Raw genomic sequence first — 14,135 nt, 5'->3', positions numbered from 1 at the left:
GACCCCAGGTGTGCAGAGGTCTGAGAAGTGTCTAGAGCACCGGGTCTACTATCAGAAAATCCTATCTTTGTTCTCACAGGGGACTTGGTTTAATTTTATTAACTCGAAGGAAATAAACCACCCCTGAGAAACTTAGGATCACATTTTCATTCATCACCTTCACAAACAGAAGAAATGCATGCCTGCCCCTGCCCCTCACCCATCCCTGGGAAGGAGAGAAGCTCCCCTGGGTTCCTTAGAAATATCCCCATTGTGGACAAGGCGGTGATCCCCATCCCACCCTTAAAGTGCAAGGTGAAAGCTGGACCTTCGGGTTGACTTTTCTTAATTTTACAGAAGGATAGATTTTTACTAGTTTTGAAACTTTGCACCACCCGTGCGGGCAACCATCTTCTTGCCACCCCCACTTTATTTTTCTTTTGTGTTTGACCAGGAAACCTAGAAAGTTCAGTGGCTCAGTCCTTGGCCTGGTTTGCAGCTTTCTATGGTTGGTCTGCAGCTAGTAGATTGGGGAGGCCTTGGGCAGGCAAATGCTTGATACTCACTGGGAATCCAAGGAGGTCTATTCTGCTCTCTGCAGACTCAGTTTTACTTTACCAGGGAAAAAATATGGAGAAAAATTCGTAGAAGGAAATGCCCCGGGGAAATTCTGGGTTTAATTATTCAGTGAGGGAGCAGCAGAGCAAAGTGCCCCTCCACCCCTCCTGGAAGTTGTGAGGTTCATACCAGAAATCTTCAGAGTGGGGTTTCTTGTGCTTGTCGATGTCACCCCTCATTTTGTCCTTTCTGATTTGCCTTTAGAGTAGAGTAACTGGAGCCCCAGTTACACTTTGCTGAATGATTTGCCAGTGGATTGCACTGCTTAGAGGTCAATACAGTCTTACCTCAAGACTCCAGTCTCTTGTTTTGTTTTGTCTTGTCCTGTCTTTGACTTTTCCTAAATCAAACACCTGTAAAATAAATGATATATTTTTGTTTTCTTTCCTACATAATTTCACAGTCAGGGATTTTAAGAACGTAGTTATTGAGTGCATCTGAATTCCCTGATAAAGACGTATCTGCTGCATGTGAGAGTCATAGACTGGAAGACAATGAGGTCCTAGTCTTTTGTGTAAATCCATTTTGACATTTGGGGGAGAGATCTTGGTTTCCCTTTCCTGGGCCTCAAAGTTGTGTGTTGCTAGTGGATGAGAATAACATAAAAAAAGATCTAGAAATTAAAAAAAAACAAACGTTTTACTGTCTTTGAATTTACAGTATTACAATTTTACAGTCTCAAACATTTATTCATAAGTTTAGTATTCTTTCAGGTGATACCATATGCATAAATATAGATATATGTTTATGTATTTGGTGGTCTAAATTTTTAGATTATGGAATTAATTCAATATCCTAGTTTTAAGATGCTGACTGTCCTAATAAGCTCCCAAGGTAGATTATTCTATTTCATGCATTTTTCCCCAGTATGTACCTTGTAACAAAGAACAGAGATGCCTCTTTATTGTGTATTCCTGAGAACAAACACCATTTGTCAATCTACACATATTTTATAGATTTCCTGGCACTGTGAAATTAACTGGCAAAAAATATTATAATTCAAATGTTCTAATTTTAAGAGATTAGAATATTTTTGTTGTTATTTGCAAAATTATTCAGTTATTTTTTAAATGATTCAAAATTGTTTATGTTGTTAAGTGGAGAAAATTTGTGTAAAGCTTAAATGTGGGAAAATGTACCATTTGAAAGTAATGATTAATTAGCAGTAATTTTTTTTTTAATGTTAGGCTAACTATACAACTCTGTTTTGACCTCTAGCTCGTGGTTAATCCTAGGCATTTGAATGAGAATTTGTATTTAAACCAAAGAGTATATTATAAGTCATACTCTTTGTTTAAACTACAGTCTTAAATTCACTTTTCTCTTTTTTCTGCTTCTGTGGCATGATTCTAAATCTGCACAGGGCTAATTATACCACAGCATAACTTGCTTAGGGCTATACCACTGTGGGTTCTTGTATGAAGGATTAATGCTTAAAAATGTAACCAGCATGTCACTTATAAACATTTTATTATCAGTAATTAAACATTAGTTGAATGACTGGAAGAAGAATTAATTCGTAGTTCTCTACTGGAACTTTATTTTTTTCCACCAGCAGATTATTTTTGGCCATTTTCAAATCCAAGATCAAAGTATCTTTCTAAAATATACATAGAAATCTTAAAATTTAATGGAGTGAAAGAGTGTAAGTTCTTTTATGCCCTTTAGGATGAGCCAAACAGTATTCATGTTAAATTATGTGTGTGTCACGTATATGTATTAATTACATGTATTTTATGTGTAAATAATAATTTCCTTCCAATACTGTAAAATCAAATAGAGGTATTAGCTTCTAATAAAAACCTAAAATTTCCTGGTAATCCAGTTGGTTAGCATAAAATAGTTTTAAAATATTGTGTTATAAAAATAAATAAGTACTGCATTACAAAAAAATACATTTACATGACCTCTTATCTTTCAAAGCAGCAAATCTCAACAGAGAGCAATTTTACTCCCCCTTTCAGGGGACATTTAGCAATGACTGAAGATACTTTTGGTTGTCACAACTAGTCTCTAATGGGTCGATGCCAGAGATGCTGCTAAACTCTTACAATGGACAGAACAGTCCCCCAAAACAGAACGTCAATAGCACCACTGTTGAGAAACTGCTTCAAAGAATCTCAAAATAATCATCAAGGCATAGACATACAAAACATGCTAAAATTCTTTTTTTTTTTTTAAATTTTTTATTTACTTATGATAGTCACACAGAGAGAGAGAGAGAGAGAGGCAGAGACATAGGCAGAGGGAGAAGCAGGCTCCATGCTCCGGGAGCCCGATGTGGGATTTGATCCCGGGTCTCCAGGATTGCGCCCCGGGCCAAAGGCAGGCGCTAAACCGCTGCACCACCCAGGGATCCCTGAATACTTATACATTTAGAAGTATCTCTGGAAAAGGTGGAGTTTTGTTTCTATCATGTTGGAATTTATATTGTTTGAGTAATTGGTGGGATATGCAACAATGGTTGAAAGTTATTCTTCAGCCCTTCTCTATTTTACAAATGAATAAAATATGAAAACAAAGGAGGCTAGTGATTACTTATGTTGCACAATGATTAGTGGCAGAGATAGATTTAAAACACAGATTCAAACCTCTATCCATTATATACCTTACTTTCCCTACCCAAGGAAGATGGTATAAATGCAGTTGAGTTTGAGCCCAGAGGCTCTGAATCACACATGAATATTTATTGGTGGCTGCCATGTGTGAGGTCTTAGACTGTTTCCTGTTGCTGTGACTTTCAGAGGTGGGTGCACTCTAGTTCGTGGTTCTCAGAGATATTTAAACCATTCTGGGTCTTGTCAAGTTTTGTACCCTTGCAAGCCATTAAAAGGCCTAGAATTTCATATGTGACTTTGGGACTTCTCTGAGGGGGTGGGAATATTGGAGTCTGGGTTTAATTGAAGACCTTTCTCTGAGTCATCATGCTGTATACTATGGGAAAATGGGACTGAATCCAGCCTCTTGGGGAGGAGAGATTGGAGTTGAGGTGCTGGAAGGCTTGGTTTAAGTAAAAAAAAAAATCTGAACTCTTTTGTCAGGTTTTTCAAAAGAATAACAGTGATGCTCACTAGCATTTCTATAATTAACAAGCTGTCAACATTTCTATTACAACCACAGAAGTCTATTACAGACCACAGAATTGTGATAAATGTTTCTTTAGGTTTGAAATGTTAGCCTTCATCTTCTTTTCAGCCTGAGGGCAATTTTTGAAACCAATTTTGTTTCAATCATTTTGGATCAGTTGTGTGGTAATTTTGGAAGTGCAGATGCTCTAGGCCCACCTATTGAAATAAAGATTTTTAAATGGAAACACAGAGAGGAGTCTGCTTAAGCCCCAGTGGGGACCAGCTGCAAAGCTCTGGTAGGGAATTATACAGGCAGACAGTGGGAATAGATTTAGAAAAAAAATTAAGGGACAGAGAAATGTGTGTGTGTTTCCTTTAACAGCACTTTTTTTTTTTTTTTTCAGATCCTTCAAACTATGGAATTTTAATTCTCTGCTTTTTCTGTTTTGTATTCTGTCTGTTATTACTTTATTATTCTGGGGTTTTGGTGAAATTTGTGTAAGAAAATTTGACATTACAGCTATTAAAATTTGAGGCTGAAATGACTTTTTGGAATTTTAGTATTTAATTTTTACCCTTCATTTAATTAAATTTTCTTCCTATTCCTCTCATCTCTTTTATGCTTACCTACCTTTTTATCCTTACCTATCCTTTTTGTGGACTCTGAAAGTTCATATTTCCCAATGATTGTAGTTCTCTGTAGTGTAATGATTTGTATTTATTTTCTCTCTTTTCTGTTTGTTCCCATTCCATGACCCCTTCCTTCTGCTTCCCATTCTCCATTGCCAAATACCTCCTCACTAAACTAAGCCTTGTTAAAATTGTGAGATAGACAAAGTGCTTACTCTTGTAGATAGGGAATGGGAGTGGTTCTCAGAGAAGAGGGGTATAGTGTCACTATAGTGATATTTAAGGGAAGTGATGCTTCTCAAGCTAAACTTTGTGTAAGTAGATAAAATAGTAGGAATAGCAAGGACTCTAAATAATTTAACTTTATATCATTACACTAACCACATGATATTAAGCTGCAGTTTCTTTATTGGATTCTGCATGACTATTCCTTGCATAGTGCCTGGCTTATAGTAAATTTACAACAAGTATTAGTTCCCTTCTTGTGGAAAACCATCCAGTTAATCTGTTAGTTTGACCCTCTATGTTTAGTGATGGCTCACTTTGCATCTTGTCCTCCGTCTCATAATCCTTTGGTGTTCTGCTAAGTTCTTTTGAAACTTTCCAAGGAATAAATTATTTTAAAGTAGACTTCGCTGTTCTGTGGCCCACTATTTTTGCAATAGGTTAGTCTAAAGAAGTCAGTTGATAGTTACATGAAATTTCCCAAATGCTCACTATATTAGTTTCTAATAGCTGCTGTAACAAATTATCACAAACTGGGTAGCTTTAAACAACAGAAATGTATTCTCTCACGGCTCTGGAGGCCATAATTCTGAATCAACATGCAGTGCTCCCTTCAGAGGCTCTAGGGAAGAATGAGTTTCTTGCCTCTTCGAGCTTCTGATGGCTTGCTGGCATTTCTCAGTTTGTAGCCACATTTCTCTAATCTTTGCTTCCTTCACACCACATCTTTTCCTCTCCTTTCCTCTTTTTCCCTGAACCCCTGCAATCTTTTAAAATAAATTCCAATGTTGGTAACAAACAGCTATATTATTTTCAGGTATATAATATAGTGATTCAATAGTCCTATACATTACTCAGTGCTCATTAAGATAAGTGTACTCTTAATCCCCTTCACCTATTTCATTCTCCCCACCCCCCACCTCCCCTCTGGTAACCCTCTGTTTGTTCTCTATACTTAAAAGTCTGGTTTTTGAAGTGTCTCTTTTTTATTCATTTGTTTTGTTTCTTAAATTCCACGTATGAGTGAAATCATATGACATTTGCCTTTCTCTAACTTATCTCACTTAGCATTAAACTCCCTAGCTCCATTCATGTTGTTGCAAATGGCAAGATTTCATTCTCTTTTATGGCTGAGTAATATTCCATGGTACATATGTGCCACATCTTCTTTATCCATTTATCCATTGATGGACATTTGGGCGGCTTCCATAATTTGGCTATTGTAGCTAATGCTGCATCCTTTCCTCCTGTCTTGCTCTCACTCTCACTATCTCTGTGAAAACTCCTTTGGTTTATATTTTGTAAATGCATGTGATTGCTTTTAGGGCCTACCTGTTTAATCCAGGATAAACTCCTCTTCTCAAGATCCTTAACTTAATCATATTTTTGCCATATAAAGTGATATTCAGAGATTCTAGGGGTTAGGAAGCTTTTTTTCTGAGCCTACCACACCCACTTATATGACAAATGTGCTAGTCTCAAATGTCTCTTGGAAGAAAAGTAAGAGAATAGGGCATTATAAGTAGTCTGCAAGTAAGAAAGTAACCTTTTGGCTTTGTTATTATAAATTATAGACTTCTAACCTCATCATTATTCAGAGTTAAGATCGGCAAGATCCTAAATAAAGGAGAATGGTCATTAATTTCTTTATTTTCATATTAACTTTTCTTTTAAAGCTTCCCTTACAACAATAACTGAATTAAACAATTAAAGTAGTAGATTTATCTTATGTGGTAAGATAAAAAAGAAGATTCTATCTCTCTGCATGTGTTTATTATAAAAATAAAACATATTATGGTATTAGGTTGAAGTACAATTCACAGATATGAGAAGAAATTTACAGTTTATTTGTAGTTTTCTTTAGTTCAGTTAGTTGAAATATATTTTGGAAGTTCTGCAGTCATTTTTAGTCCATCAATGGTTATGTTTCTTTGCCCTGCTCTCCTTGATTGTTATATATGACTCTACTACAGTTTATAAACTAGATACTCAGGGACACCTGGGTAGACTCAGGTCTACCTTTGGTTTGGGTCATGATTCTAGGGTCCTGAGATCGAGCCCCACATCAGGCTGCCTGTTTCTCCCTCCCCCTCTGTCCCCACTCATCCTCTTTCTGTCTCTCTGCCAAATAAATAAATAATAAACAAACAAATAAATAAATAACCTTTTTGAAAGATACTTAATATTCCCCAATCAAGATGTACTGTTTTCCTACCATAGAATTTTCCACAATGGTGCACCAATTTGCATTCCCACCAATGGTGCAAGAGTGTTTCCCTTTCTCCACATCCTTGTCAACACTTGTTGCTTCTTGTGTTTTTGATTTTAGCCATTCTGACAGATATGAGTTGATATTTCATTTTGGTTTTGATTTGCATTTTTCTGATGATGAGTGACTTTTCACATGTCTGTTGGCCATCTGTATATCTTCTTTGGAGAAATGTCTATTGCTGTCTTTTGCCTATTTTTAATTGGATTATTTGTTTTTTGGGTACTGAGTTGAATCAGTTCTTTATATATTTTGGATACTAATCCTTTATCTGATATGTCATTTGCAAATATCTTCTCCCATTCAGTAGGCTACTTTCCTTCAAATTCTTGGAAGTGAAATGAATGGGCTAAAGGATTTGCACATTTGAAAAATTGATACATTTCCAAATTGTCAGCCAAAAGGATTTTTACTTCTATTCATACTATATAAGCAACTAAGAGTATAAGATTTCCTCTCATGCCCTGACTATTGTTATTCTTTTAAATTTTTGCCAAATTGATAGATGAAAAATGGTTTTTCATTTTTAAAATAGGCATTTCTCTGGTTATTAATAAGGTAATATTTAGATTTCCCCTTTGAGAATTTCTCAATTATATACCTTGATTGGGATTCTTTCCCCTTCATTTGTAATATTTCTCCAAAATATTAAAGATCTGTTTTTCCCTGTCCTATATTGCAAATGTTTTTCCAACTTTTTCACTTGCCTTTTAACTTTTGGTGTTGTTTTCCCTCTAAATTTATAATTTTTACATAGATCTATCAAATCCAATTCTTTTTTTTTAAAGATTTTATTTATTTATTAATGAGAGACACAGTGAGAGAGAGAGGCAGAGACACAGGCAGAGGGAGAAGCAGGCTCCATGCAGGGAGCCGATGTGGGACTCAATCCCGGGACTCCAGGATCACTCCTTGGGCTGAAGGCAAGCACTAAACTGCTGAGCCACCCAGAGATCCCCATCAAATCCAATTCTATTTTGGATATTGCCTCCCTTTCAAATTATATAAATAATCTATATATTTTTTCTCCTACTCTACCTAGATTAAAAACATGGTTTTTTTCCCCTTCAAATTATTTTCTAATTCTTCTGCAATGCATTCTTTTACTATGGATTTGAGGTGCCACCATTATCACGCACTAAATTTTTATATATACATATTTCTATATACTCATACAATACATAGGTATTCTTCTGAACCTTTTATTCTTTTTCTTTGCTATGTCTAGTCCTATGATTTTACTGTAGTTAAAATACATTTTAATTTTTTATATTTTTAAAAGATTTTATTTATTTATTTGACAGAGAGAGAGCATAAGTAGGGGGAGCTGAAGAAGAAGAGGGAGAGGCAGGCTCCCCATGGAGCAGGGAACCAGTCATGGGGCTAGATCCCAGGACCCTGGGATCATGACCCGAATAGAAGGTAGACACTTAACTGACTGAGCCACTCAGGTGCCCTTAAAATACATTTTAATATTTGATAGGGCAAATTATTCTTCAGCATTTTTAAAAGAAAATTCTTTGGCTGTTCTGTCAATATTTTCTTCTAGATAAAGGGTCAGTTTTGTTAAGTGTATTTTTCACACCCCAGGAAGTCCAGTGGGAGTTTTTGTGGAATTGTGTTTATTTGCAAACTGGACCCCATGTATGGAAGGCAGGAAGAAACCAAAGAAAGAAACAGACTACTCCAGATTGGTAGGTGGCAGATTTAATAAGCAAGGTAACTTGCTTACAAGATAAGTAGATCTCTGTACCTGCCTACCAAACTTAAAAGTTTATATAGAGGCCATAATTGGGTTCAATCATGATTCAGGTTTCAACAATATCTTACCCTCTCAAGGCTATGTCCTTGAAAATGTCTCCCACTGTGGAAATGGTAGGCAGAACTTACATTCCAAGGATAGAGAATGGGGTGAGGAGGCTCCAGTTGACTGGGCCCAGCTCTCAGGTCAATGGGTAGTCATGTCCTCTCAATGACGTTCTCCAATACTCCATCCTTCATGAGTGGCTCTTACAATCTTACATACACCCATCTTCCACATTATGCCCTGAGCAGTCAGTAAGGGATTTCATTAGCATAAAGATGGCCTATTTGGTGGCTTTCTAGCAGTGGGATGACACCATCCTGGTGGGATGCCCCATTGTAAATTCCAGTAGATGTTGCCTTTCCCAGGTGTGATGGAGCTTTGGTGTTCTCAGGAGCATAGCAGGCTTTTGTGTATGTGTGTGTGTTTGGTTTTTTAAAGGAGAGAGAATTTTATTGAATACACTTCAAGGGAATGGTGGGTAGGAGAGCAAAGGAGAGACTGTCTGCCATGAGGCAGTGGGTGTGGCATATACTGCAAGGGAGAGGCATTCAGGACAGCAATGGAGAGGCTGTCTGCCAGCAGCATAGCATGTTGATCCTTGGTGAGAGCTGGGGCAGTGGCTGTTTCCTACAACTTCCATATCTTTATGGTATTGGCTATCAGTAGGAGTCCCCAGTCTGGCATATGGGGGCAATAGGCCCTACTGGTTGATCATTCAAATATATTAGAGCCTAGGACAGTAGTCTATTTGGCCAAGGTGGTCTTAATTTAATCTGTTGCTTTAATATTATATTTTCCTTTCTACTAACTCTGCTGCTTATAGATTATAGGGGAGATGGAACTTCCATTCAGTGTCATGTTCTTTGATACATTTTGCATATCATGACCTTTCAAATGTGATTCCCAATCACTGTCTATTTGATGAGGGTATCTGTACATAGTACTCAGATTTGCTAATGCTCTAATGGTGGTGGCCAGGTTAGTGCAGCAATAGGGGAAAGCTTGGGTTAGGCCATATGCAGTATCCATACAAACCAAGGCACATTTAGAACCCTCACTCTGAGGGATGAGGCCAATATAATCAGTTTTCCCATTTTTCACTGGTTGAGAACTCTGGTGGATGGCCCCAGACAATTGTCTCAGGTATTGTTTAGAACAAACAGGGCATGCTATTACTGCATTAACCAAGTCACTGTATTTCAAGGGCAATCCAGCATCCTTGGCAATATGCCATCCCACCCGGGTGCTGTGGTGGCTGCTCTTTCTATACACCAAATCTGTAGCTATTGAAGGGTCAGTTGCGAGGGCTCATACCCAAGCCAAAGGCATCAGCTTCCTGATTGCCAGCAGGTGCCAGTGCCTTATGAGCTTGGACATGGAAGATAATGAGGACTGCCTCAGGCTCTGGCAGGTGAATCCAAATGTCTTTCTATATATCCTAACCACACAAGGGCTTATTCATGATCATCTACCCCTCAGCTTGCTATTATCCAAGCCAAAGGGTTAATCCCTTCAGAACAGCCTGTCAGTGCAGAGGGTAATGGCCAGGGTTCATAAGTCAAACTTATGATGCTGAGCCCATTGAAAATCACACATTGAACATCAAACTGTTCTAAGTTTAGCCTATTGGCTGCTTTGGTTTGTTCCTGTTTCCAAGCATCTGTATACCAGGCATCAGTGGGAATTCCCCCCACTCTCTCTCTACAGCTTGCAAGGGTCATCACAAGAATAGGAGCAGGAACCAGGTGCCTGGATGGCTCTGACAGTCAGGCATCTGGCTTTGGCCCAGGTCATGATCCCAGGGTCTTGGGATCCAGCTGCCTGAGCAGGGAGCCTACTTCTCCCTCTCCCTATGCTGCTCCCACTGCTTGTGCTCTCTCATTCTATCTGTCAAACAAATAAAATCTTAAAAAAAAAAAGAAGGAATAGGAGCAGGAGCATTTGGAGGATCTACATACTCTACAGGACTTGGTAACACAGCATTTATAGAGACAATGGGCTGGCAGACAGGATACTCCTCTGTTACAAATAAGCATGCCACTTAGACTTAAGAGTTTCAGCTATGGCAGAAGTGGGTCAAAGGAACATATTCTCCATGAGCTGCTTGATAGGAAGGGAAGATCTTACTGTGATATGCTGTTCCTTTGTGAGAGGCTCTACCTAGAGGAACACTGTATACACTGTTAGAAGCTGTGTGTTTATGTGGGGTATATGGAGTTTCTGCCCCCTTCCAGAGCTGGGACAAAAAAATCCCAAGGTTACTCTCTTCTATTTCCTGTCCCATAGTGCCCAACCCATACCTTCTGGAGACATAGACACTTCTCACTCAAATGATAGCTCTGTGTGGGAGATGCCTAGAGCTTTAAGCTGCTACACTAGTATTTTTGCCTTTTTAAAACTGGCTCTGATATCCAGCCCTACATGTACCCTTTCTTCACCAGGTGGTATAAGAGACAGAGGCACTGTAACAGATAAGGAATAAAAGTCCTCCTAAATCCCAAATCCTTATAAAAGCTTGTACCTCTTTCATATTCTTAGAGGTTGGCTAGGCTTGCATGTTATTGATCACAGCTTCTGGGATAACATGCATCTTTCCTGACCAAACAATTCATAGAAACTTTACAGCAGTGACTGGACAGCTCTGAATTTTCTGTGGGTTCACTGTCTATTCTCTCCCTCACAGATGTTCTAGCAAAGTCTATAGAGTGTCATGCAGAGGCAAGACTTTACATGTTAGTTCTGTATTGTCAACATAATGGGCCAATTTTACTGATAAGAAGAACAGGGATAGGTCTCAGGCTACTATTTTATAATGCAGGGCTGTGCGGATAGCCTTGGGAAAGCACATGAAAAGTCTATTATTATCCCTCCCATGTGAAAGCAAATTGAACTTAGTTATCAGAAACCTATGCTTGTCAGAGTCTTTTCTATAAGTATCTTTGACGATGAAATACTTTTGCAGGAACACTTATATTAATAACATATTTATGTGAAATAACTTAAAGTTTAGCATCACTTCTTTTTTTTTTTTTTACAATGCTTTCTATGTAATTTTACGTGACAAATATGCCTGATTAGTCTAATATCTCTCTTTTATAAGGAGAGAGCATATTTTTTGAGGTATTCTAGGGTTCCTCTGAAAAATCCCAAAGTTAGCTCAAGGTCAATAAAAGCTTATTTAGAATTTGATTTTGGGGAATTTTGTCAAAATTATCAAAAAGTTAAAACTCTTGATTAAATAGGATTATAGGTCACTGTGATACAATACTTCAGTTATCCATTTAGCCAAAGTGATAATTAAAGACTTCAAATACCCAGGAATAAACAAGAAGGTGAAAGACCTGCACTCCGAAGCCATAAAATACTGATGAAAGAAATTAAAAACAAAACAAACAAATGAAAGGTATTCCATGCTCATGGATTCGAGGAATTAATACTGGTAAAAATTCATACTACCCAAAGCAATCTACAAAGACAATGCAATCCTTATTAAAATACCAACAGCATTTTTCACAGAAAAAATAATACTAAAATTTTTATTTTAGTATTTACAAAAGACCCCAGATAGCTAAAGCAATCTAATCTTGAAAAAGAAGAACAAAACTAGAGGTATCACAATCCCAGATATCAAGATATACTATAAAGCTATACTAATCAAAGCAGTGTGGTACTGGCACAAAAATAGACATATAAATCCATGGAACAGAATAGAGAGAATCTGTGACAAACAAGACAAGATATACAATGGGGAAAAATTCTCTTCAATAAATGGGGTTAGGAAAGAAAATTAAGTTTCAGTTTAATGTAAGAACACTGTTGATTTTAAATCTTTTTTTTCTGTAAGCCAATTGAATAGAGCTCTCTTACAAATTAATTTTGGCAATACCTTCTGGAGGCAGAAAGTCATCACATATATATAACATATATTCACAGACATGCATAAGCATACAGACAAAATCAAAGACTCTAGTTTTCATTCCAAAACTTTATTCTTGAGTCAGGTATAACAATGTAAAACTCACTAATTTCTAAAACCCAAATGTGTCTCTGATGAACCCAAATGTGTCTCTGATGCAACAAGTTAAGGTTACTCACTAATGTGGCTAAAGCTTTTACTATTTGTGGAGAAGACTTTTAAGATTTGTATTTGCCCTTTACTAGTAATCTTTTGGTGGACTGGATCTGGAGCAAGGAAGGTTCTGTAGCTGTCTTTATTTTTAAAAACTTCTAGTGTGTCCGGGTATCTCAGTCGGTTAAGTATCTATTTTTGGCTCAGGTCCTGATCCTAGTGGGACTGAGCCCCAAGTCAGGGCTCTCTGCTCAGTGGGGTACCTGCTTCTCCCTCTCCTCTCTCTCAGCCTCCCTCTTCCACTGCTCCCTCTCCCTCTTGCTTTCCACCAGCAAGTGTTTTTATTGGTTTTTCCACCACCTGCTTGTGCTCTCTCTCTCTGTTCAAATAAATAAATAAATGAAATATTTCTTTTTCCTTTTCCTTAAAAAATATTTTATTAATTTATTCATGAGAGACACAGAGAGGCAGAGACACAGACAGAGGGAAAAGCAGGCTCCTTGCAGGGAGCCCGATGTGGGACTTGACTGGATCCCCAGACCCCGGATCGCGCCCTGAGCTGAAGGCAGACAGACATTCAACCATTGAACCATCCAGGCATCCCAATAAATGAAATCTTAAAAAAAACCTTTCCCTCCCCTTTTTCTTCTTCACTTTCAGTCAATTGTAGGTCAATGTTTTAGTTATCTGCTGGGATGTTTACATTTCAAGTATGATAAATTTACAACCTCAAAGGACAAAGAAAGAATACACATTTTCTCCTAGGAGTTTTGGGGTATATTTTTCTATTTTCAGAATTCTAGGATAATTACTATTTAAAATTGTCCTTTGTATTATGGGTCAGACAGCATGGGACACTCTGTATCATTGTGGATAACCACAATGATACAATCCACTTTGCTCTCCTCACTTTTTCAGTAATTCTACCTTTTAGCATCCTAATCAGGCTTTGTCACAGGTGTTTGGATCTTAATCTTTGGCAGTTTGTGCCCTCCTTGCTTTGCAAAATGGCATGCTAAAGTCTCCAACTTATTTCAGAAACTTACTTCTGTAGACAGAGGGCAAGAGAAACCAAAGGAAGAGTCAGACTGTTTCAGGCTGGTAGGTGGCAGGTTAAATAAGCAGGGGAACTTATTTACAAGTCTTATCTTGGGTGGCACAAGATGAGTGGATCTCTGTATCCACCTGCCAATCTTAAAAGTTTATAGAGGCCTTAACTGGGTTCAGTCATGTATACAGTCCAGTTGGTCTCATTAATACCTTACTCTCTCAAGACTATGTCCTTGGTGGGACATGGTAGGCAACCCAAGGATAAGGGAGGAGTTGAGGAACCTCCAAGTGCTTGGGTCTTGCTCACAGGTCAACCAGCAGCCATGTCCTCTCAATGACCTCCTCCAAAAAATTGCATTACATAAATAGATTAATTTGGGATAAAGTACAGCTTTACGACGTTGAATATTCCCATTCAGG

Source organism: Canis lupus, chromosome 9, assembly GCF_048164855.1.
Source record: "Canis lupus baileyi chromosome 9, mCanLup2.hap1, whole genome shotgun sequence".
Lineage (NCBI taxonomy): Eukaryota > Metazoa > Chordata > Mammalia > Carnivora > Canidae > Canis > Canis lupus.
Note: the sequence above shows the minus strand (reverse complement) of the source record.